Raw genomic sequence first — 10,109 nt, forward strand, 5'->3', positions numbered from 1 at the left:
TGGTATTTTAATGAATTTAGGTTGGTTTCAAACATATATAGGCAACTAGTCCTATCCGTGTAGTTTAGGTTGTTGGTAAATCCGGTTCGTTCCACAGGGAGAATGGAGTTCAAGAGATTAAATTACCGATAGTTAATCTAGTAGAAAAGGGAAGTAATAATAAAAAGATTTAATTAAAACTTGGAATTTAAACTAAAATCGTAACAGTACTGTATCTACACTTACGCGTTTCGTGTACGTATATACGCATTTCGCGTATACTTTTAAATATATGCGGTTCGTGTGAAACTATACGCGATCCGCGTATGGTTTATTTGATGTGACAAAACAGTCTGGTTCAACCGAAGTTCATTGATTTATATTTTTATATTTTCAGTATATAATAATAATAATACGTAATTAATAATAATAATAATTTTACAATATATATATAAATGGGATAAATGGGAGTGTTTACTTAAATGTGTCACCCCTAGGTCCATGGATTGTTTTAAGTTTACGCCCTATTTAAAATGTTTTAGTAATAAACTTTATATTTTTCTTTCGAAAAAATATAAGGTTACAACTAACTAAAATAAATCTAATTTTCATCGGATTCTTTTTAGATAGCTACTATTCCCTAAGTATTTAAATTGAGACCTAGCCTAGTTTTGACTTTCGCCAATACCCAAATCGTAACGGTTTCCCTTTTTACAATTTCACTATCATATAATTATTGATATTACCCAAACCACCGAAGTTTATTTCTAAATTGGTGTTAATAACTTATCCATAAATTCGTCTAGATCATTTTTAATGTTGAAGCTTAATTTATGTAAATAAAAACAGCTTTCGTTATTTAAATTTAATAAATTAAGTGGCAAGGGTTAAATACCTAATTACACAATAATGGTTCTTTTAACTAGGCTCAATATTAAAAATACTAAAGTTACATTTTAACTTTTACAATTGATAACAATCCATTTCACTAGGGGCTCTACATCTAAGCAAACACTATGAAAATTTACTAACTAATCATGATAATGATACGGGAGTAAAAATAATAATACATAAACATAAACATAATAATAAGTAACAATTACAATAATAAAAATGAAAGTAACAAACTTACAAAAGGTCTTCAATTTAATGATTACAAATGGTAGAAAATGGAAATGAAAGCACCCTTGCACTCGCACAATAATACCCTTAATCACGAACAATACACCCCTTAATAATAAAACTATCCTAATCTTGACTTGATGATTAATTTGATACAGAAGTGAAATATATAAAAATCGATACGTAACTAAAATTGGAGAGAACTGAAGTAGTGTCCATTCTCTTTTTAATTCTCTGTATATGTATATGTCTAAATATATGGCTCCTCTTGCATTAGTGCTACATATTATATTTTAAAGTAGTAGGTAAACTTGAGTGTATTCCTCTTTTTTGCTGTATAGGACCAAAGGAAATAATATTAAACACACAAAAGCCACCGTCCCATTTGAAGTTGTAATCTGAATCTGGCCTAAAACGTACGCGTTTCGCGTAAATAGGTACGCGTTTCGCGTAAGGTTTCTTCATGAAAGTTGTAGATTTTTGAATTACGGACGTCTGGACACCTGATTTGCTTTTTTTCGAGTTCGTATGATTTAGTTATGATTTTTTTCATGCAGGCGCGCTGATTTCGTGATTTCAATCATTTTAACTTGTAATCTTGAGGCCTGATGTTGTACTCTTTTGTTGCTCATTAGAAATCTTCATTTTATCTTCATTTTGATCTTTATATCATTGAAAATCCATAATAACATTTCATTCGACGCTTTGAACATTTTAACCAATTACACACCGAAAACTACTCGAATACACATAAAATCATAACATTTGGGACTGATATTGCTACTAAGTATATGCATATATTAAGCAATATCACCTATAATCAATGATTTTCTGAACTAGCCTTAATGTGCCCAAACCTTGTGAACCCCGAATCTTTTAGGGTTGAACTTTACATGGATGGTCTTCCAAAGAGCATCAAACACGGGGTAATGTCATCCAAACCCACTAATCATCAAGAAGCTTTGAACATGGCCCGCAAATTGATAGAAACGGTGGACGAAATTTTAGTGCCGGCACCTAAAGCCCAGGATAAGTTGGGTAACAACAAAAGAAAATGGGAAGCCCCCCAATCAACCAACAACAACTTTGCCAAGAAGCCTTTCACCTCCGACGGCAAGAAGGGTTATGCCGGAAACCTACCTCTTTGCAACAAATGCAACAAGCATCACTTTGGTGAATGTGGCAAGCTAATTTGCCATCGGTGCTAAGGAGTGGGTCATAAGGCCAATGAATGTAAAAGTGTCGCCCCTCTCGCTCGAAAGGGGCCCAATGCACCAAAGACGGGCACTTGTTACGAATGTGGCCAAACGGGCCATTATAGAAATGCATGCCCGAAGAAGAAAGATAACCCCAATACGCGCAGATGAGCTTTCAACATCAACACCCAGGAAGCCCGAGATGACAATGAATTAGTCACGAGTACGTTTCTTCTCAACAACACTTATGTTACTTGTTTATTCGATTCGGGTGCCGGTAAGAGTTTTGTATTCAAGACTTTGACTCATTCTTTTAGCACTCCACCACTTCCATTAGATACCACTTATACCATTGAAGTGGCCAACGGGAAATTATTGAGTGCCGACACATATTACCGGAGGTGTACGTTAAACATTTTGGGTAATGAGTTTGAAATTGACTTGATACCCATGGAACTAGGAAGCTTTGATGTAATAATTGGTATGAATTGGTTAGCCAAAATGAAATCTCACATCCTTTGTGATCTTAACACAATCCGAATTCCTATCGAGAATGGTGAACCCTTGATTGTTTATGGCGATAAGAGTTGCACCGGACTCAACCTCGTTTCGTGCCTTAAAGTTAGAAAACTACTCCGTAAGGGTTGTTTTGCGATCCTTTCCCACGTTAAGAAAGTCGAGTCCGATGAGAATCATATCGATGATGTGCTAATTGTTAGTGACTTTTCCGATGTATTTCCCGATGAATTGCCGGGTCTTCCACCTCATCGACCTGTAGAATTCCAAATCGATCTTATTTCGGGAGCCGCACCCGTAGCACGTGTGAAATGTCCCGTTCATATTGTTTATAAACGTTCCATATTAATTGATTTTGTCGCGAGGTTTTGACCTCTATATGAGACATTTTTCAAAGACTGCATTCGATTTTAAAACAAACCATAACCTTTAAAATATTACGACGATTATCAAATAATGATAATCTAAAATATAGCGTTTTTCACACGACCATTACATAATGGTTTACAATAATATTTCACATCAACATAAGTCTTCGAATGCAGTTTTTAAACAATATTATACAAGCATGGACTCCAAATCTTGTCCTTAATTTAGTATGCAACAGCGAAAGCTCTTAATAATCACCTGAGAATAAACATGCTTAAAACGCCTACAAAATTGTTGGTGAGTTATAGGTTTAACCTACATATTATTAAATCATAATAATAGACCACAAGATTTCATTTTTATAACACATCTCTTATCAGGCATTTCCCAAACTGCATAGAGATAAAAATCATTCATATGTTGAAAACCCGGTAACTGACGTTAACTTAATGCATAGAATATCCCCAAAACAGAACCTCTCTTCTGTATAATAATCTCGAAGTACTAAACCATCCATAACCTGAATGGGGGTTGTTAAGCCCAAAAGATCTATCTTTAGGATTTGCGTCAATTAGGGGCCATTTCCCTAATTCTTAGGCTACCAGACTTGAAGGGCGATATTCGGTTTAATAATCCAACCATAGAATGTAGTTTTGCATACTTGTGTCTATTTTGTAAAATATTTATAAAGCTGCATGTATTCTCATCCCAAAATATTAGATTTTAAAAGTGGGACTATAACTCACTTTCACAGATTTTTACTTCGTCGGGAAGTAAGACTTGGCCACTGGTCGATTCACGAACCTATAACAAATATGTACATATATATCAAAGTATGTTCAAAATATATTTACAACATTTTTAATACGTTTTACTGTTTTAAGTTTATTAAGTCAGCTGTCCTCGTTAGTAACCTACAACTAGTTGTCCACAGTTAGATGTACAGAAATAAATCGATATATATATTATCTTGAATCAATCCATGACCCAGTGTATACACGTCTCAGGCTAGATCACAACTCAAAGTATATATTTTTTTGGAATCAACCTCAACCCTGTATAGCTAACTCCAACATTACTGCATATAGAGTGTCTATGGTTGTTCCAAATAATATATATACATGGGTCGATATGATATGTCAAAACATTTTCATACGTGTCTATGGTATCCCAAGATTACATAATATATTAGAATACATTTATAATACAATATGAGTTAGCTAGGATATGATTAATATAGATTTGTTACCAATTTTCACGTAGTTACAACAAGCAAAAATATCCAATCTTGTTTTACCCATAACTTCTTCGTTTTAAATCCGTTTTGAGTTAATAAAGTTGCTATGGTTTCATATTGAACTTAAGTTTATGAATCTAAACAGAAAAAGTATAAGCTTATAGTCGGAAATACAGGTTACAAGTCATTTTTGTAAAGATAGTCATTTCAGTCGAAAGAACGACGTCTAGATGACCATTTTGGAAAATATACTTCCACTTTGAGTTTAACCATGATTTTTGGATATAGTTTCATGTTCATAAGAAAAATCCTTTTCCCAGAAGAACAAATTTTAAATCAAAGTTTATCATAGTTTTTAATTAACTAACCCAAAACAGCCCGAGGGTGTTACTACGACGGCGTATATCCGGTTTTACGGTATTTTTCGTATTTTCAGGTTTTAAATCATTAAGTTAGTGTATCATATAGATATAGAAAATGTGGTTAGTTTATTTTAAAAGTTAAGTTAGAAGGATTAACTTTTTTTTGCGAACAAGTTTAGAATTAACTAAACTATGTTCTAGTGATTACAAGTTTAAACCTTCGAATAAGGTAGTTTTATATATATGAATCGAATGATGTTATGAACATCATTACTACCTCAGGTTTTGTAGATAAACCTACTAGAAATGAGAAAAATATATCTAGCTTCAAAGGATCCTTGGATGGCTTGAAAGTTCTTGAAGCAGAATCATGACACGAAAACAAGTTCAAGTAAGATTTCCACTCGAAATAAGATTGTTATAGTTATAGAAATTGAATCAAAGTTTGAATATGAGTATTACCTTGTATTAGAAATATATCTTACTGTAAATAAGAAAGATTTCTTGAGGTTGGATGATCACTTTACAAGATTGGAAGTAAGCTAGCAAACTTGGAAGTATTCTTGATTTTATGAAACTAGAACTTATAGAATTTATGAAGAACACTTAGAACTTGAAGATAGAACTTGAGAGAGATCAATTAGATGAATGAAATTGAAGAATGAAAGTGTTTGTAGGTGTTTTTGGTCGTTGGTATATGGATTAGATATAAAGGATGTGTAATTTTGTTTACATGTAAATAAGTCATGAATGATTACTAATATTTTTGTAATTTTATGAGATATTTCATGCTAGTTGCCAAATGATGGTTCCCACATGTGTTAGGTGACTCACATGGGCTGCTAAGAGCTGATCATTGGAGTGTATATACCAATAGTACATACATCTAAAAGCTGTGTATTGTACGAGTACGAATACGGGTGCATACGAGTAGAATTGTTGATGAAACTGAACGAGGATGTAATTGTAAGAATTTTTGTTAAGTAGAAGTATTTTGATAAGTGTCTTGAAGTCTTTCAAAAGTGTATGAATACATATTAAAACACTACATGTATATACATTTTAACTTAGTCGTTATGTCATCGTTAGTCGTTACATGTAAATGTTGTTTTGAAACCTTTTGGTTAACGATCTTGTTAAATGTTGTTAACCCATTGTTTATTATATCTAATTAGATGTTAAATTATTACATTATCATGATATTATGATATATGAATATATCTTAATATGATATATATACATTAAAATGTCGTTACAACGATAATCGTTACATATATGCCTCGATTCAAAATTCTTAAGTTAGTAGTCTTGTTTTACATATGTAGTTTATTGTTAACATACTTAATGATATATATAATTATCATTTTATCATGTTAAATATAGTGTAACAATATCTTAATATGTTACATATGTATTTAGTAAGACGTTGTAATAACGATAATCGTTATATATATCGTTTCGAGTTTCTTAACTTAGTAGTTTCATTTTTATGTATATAACTCATTGTTAATATACATATGGAGATACTTACTTATCATAATCTCATGTTAACTATATGTATATCCATATATATATTGTCATGTCGTTTTTTTACAAGTTTTAACGTACGTGAGTCGTCGGTCAACTTGGGTGGTCAATTGTCTACATGAAACTCATTTCAAATAATCAAGTCTTAATAAGTTTGATTGCTTAACATGTTGAAATCATTTAATCATGTAAATAAAAATGTCATTTAATATATATAAACATGAAAAAGTTCGGGTCACTACAACGTGCACCATATAGACTTGCTCCATCTGAAATGCAAGAATTGCAAAGTCAAATCCAAGAACTACTTGACCGTGGTTTTATCTAACCTAGACATTCACCATGGGGTGCTCCGATTTTGTTTGTTAAAAAGAAAGATGGATCCCTACGAATGTGCATTGATTATCGTGAACTAAATAAATTGACGGTTAAGAACCGATATCCTCTTCCTCGCATCGATGACCTCTTTGATCAACTACGAGGATCTTGTGTATATTCAAAAATCGATCTCCACTCGGGTTATCATCAATTAAGGGTTAAGGGGGAAGATGTCTCCAAAATCGCTTTCCGGACTCGTTATGGTAGTTATGAATTTCATTTTATGCCATTTGGTCTCACTAACGCATCGACAGTGTTCATGGATCTTATGAACCGCGTGTTCAAACCGTATCTCGATAAATTTGTTATTATGTTCATCGATGACATCTTGGTCTATTCTAAAAGCGAAGAAGAGCACGAACAACATCTCTGACTTGTGCTTGAACTCTTGAGACAAGAACGACTCTATGCCAAATTCTCCAAGTGTGAATTTTGGTTGAAGGAAGTTCAATTTCTTGGTCATGTTGTAAGTGATCAAGGTATTAAAGTCGATCCCAAGAAAATTGAAGCTATTAATAAATGGGAGACTCCTACTAATCCTACTCACATTCATCAATTTTTGGGTCTCTCCGGATACTATCGTAGATTCATTGAAAACTTCTCCTTGGTTGCTCATCCTCTAACCGCGTTAACTCACAAGGGAAAGAAATTCATTTGGTTAACCGAACAAGAATCCGCATTTCAAATCTTATAGACAAAGCTAACCACCGCTCCTATCTTGTCACTTCCCGAAGGCAATGATGATTTTGTTGTATATTGCAATGCCTCGAAACATGGTTTTGGGTGCGTGTTGATGCAACGAATGAAAGTCATTGCTTATGCCTCTCGACAACTCAAAATTCATGAACGAAACTACATGACACATGATCACTAACTCGGAGCCGTTGTCTTCGCACTTAAAATGTGGAGACACTATCTTTATGGAACCAAAAGTACCATCTTCACTGATCACAAAAGCCTTCAACACATCTTCGATCAAAAGCAACTAAGCATGAGACAACGACGGTTGACTGAAACTTTAAACGATTATGATTGTGAGCTTCGTTACCATCCCGGGAAAGCAAACGTAGTAGCCGATGCCTTAAGTCGAAAGAAAAGAGTGATTCCTCTTCGTGTTCGAGCTTTAAACATCACCATTCACACCAACCTCAATAGTCAAATTCGTGTAGCCCAAGACGAGGCTCTCAAGGATGAAAACATCTCTCTCGAACACTTGAACGTCCTCACCTCTCGATTCGAATTTAAAGAAACCGGACTCTGATATTTCGCCGGAAGAATTTGGGTGCCTAGTTATGGGGACTTGTGAAGCCTTATTTTAGACGAAGCCTATAAGTCAAGATATTCGATTCATCCCGGTGCCAATAAGATGTACCACGACCTCAAAGAACAATATTGGTGGCCGAACATTAAAAAGGACGTTGCTACTTATGTTGGAAAGTGCCTAACTTGCTCCAAAGTCAAAGCCGAACATCAAAGACTGTCCGGACTACTTCAACAGCCCGAAATCCCGCAATGGAAGTGGGAAAGGATAATGATGGATTTTATCACCAAACTACTAAAGACGGTTGGCGGTTATGATACTATTTGGGTTATTGTTGACCGTCTCACCAAATCCGCGCACTTCCTAGCCATGAAGGAAACCGACAACATGGAGAAACTCGCACAACTTTACATTAAAGAATTCGTAGCCCAACACGGTGTACCCTTATCGATTATCTCCGACCGAGATGGCCGTTTTGTTTCTAGATTTTGGCGTACTTTACAAGAAGCGTTGGGAACGCGTTTAGAGATGAGCACCGCATACCATCCGCAAACCGACGGACAAAGCGAACGCACAATTCAAACTTTGGAAGACATGCTATGAGCTTGTGTTATCGACTTTGGAAAAGCTTGGGATAAGCACTTTCCTCTCGCCGAATTCTCCTACAACAATAGTTATCATGCGAGTATTAACGCCGCACCATCCGAAGCTTTATATGGCCGAAAATGTCGTTCAGCTCTTTGTTGGGCCGAAGTAGGTGACACACAAATCACCGGACCCGAACTCATTCATGAAACAACCGAGAATATCGTTCAAATCCGAGATAGGCTTAGGACGGCCCGAAGTCGTCAAAAGAGCTATACCGACAAATGACGCAATGACCTTGAATTTCAAGTCAGTGATTGCGTAATGTTAAAAGTCGCACCTTGGAAAGGTGTAATCTGTTTCGGGAAACGCGGAAAGCTAAATCCGCGGTATATTGGTCCTTTCGAAATCTTGGAGCGTGTCGGAACCGTTGCTTATCGTTTAGATCTTCCGCCTCAATTGAGCTCTGTTCATCCTACTTTCCATGTATCCAACTTGAAAAAGTGCCTTGCCGAACCCGATGTCATCATCCCTCTCGAAGAGCTTACTATTTATGACAAACTTCATTTTGTGGAGGAACCGGTCGAAATTGTGGACACCTCCGTCAAAATGCTACAACAAAGTAGAATCCCGATTGTCAAGGTCCGTTGGAACGCCAAAAGAGGACCCGAGTTTACTTGGGAAACGCAAGACCAAATGCAAAGGAAATATCCTCACTTATTCCCGGATCCGGAAACGCAAGATCTCGAGGAAGAAACAATGACTACTACGCCTACTTAAATTTCGGGACGAAATTTATTTTAAGGAGTAGGTAATGTAACATCCCGCCTTTTTACGTTTACTTTCCGTTTAACTATTTTAAATTCCGTTATATGTTTATAACATCTTTCGTTAATACGCGTTTTAAAATATCTCGTTTAGGTAATTCACGCACCCGATTCAAACTTGAGGGACTAAACTTGCCTAAATGCCAAAATGGTGACTAGGTCAAAGGAGTCAAACTCCTCTCATCCATTCACTTCATCTTCTCCTTCTTTGTTACTTCCTCCATTTTCTCTCAACACCCAAATACAAAGATTCATCATCTATTTTCGTTCTAGCAAGTGTCCATCAAAACAAATTGCATTTTTGGAATCCTTGCAAATTCCTCTTCGATTCCATACCAATTTCATTACATTTGGATAACTTTCTACAATCACTAGATTTTGTGTTCTTGATGTTTTTAACTTATAAAGTTGTTAATTAGTGTCTATGGCTCAAGTCTAACATGAATATATGATTTATATGCTCGATCTCGTTGTTTTAGTGTAACTAGCATGAACATGAAAAGTGGGTGTTTGATTTTGAGTTTTGGATGATTTAATGTTGTTGTTATGATAAAGTGCAAGTATTAAATGTGTTCCTAGTATCACTAGCTTCAATTTGATGTGTAGGTTGCTTTAGAAAACTTCATAAACTTGATTATTGATTTTGGTGGATTTGGGTTAGGGTTTGATGAACTTGAAATGAACCTTTGATGCTTTGAATGACATGAGATATTATTAGTAAGTGTTTAGTTGTATTGTATGTTTAATTAT

This window comes from Rutidosis leptorrhynchoides, chromosome 8 (genome assembly GCF_046630445.1).
Source record: "Rutidosis leptorrhynchoides isolate AG116_Rl617_1_P2 chromosome 8, CSIRO_AGI_Rlap_v1, whole genome shotgun sequence".
Classification (NCBI taxonomy): domain Eukaryota; kingdom Viridiplantae; phylum Streptophyta; class Magnoliopsida; order Asterales; family Asteraceae; genus Rutidosis; species Rutidosis leptorrhynchoides.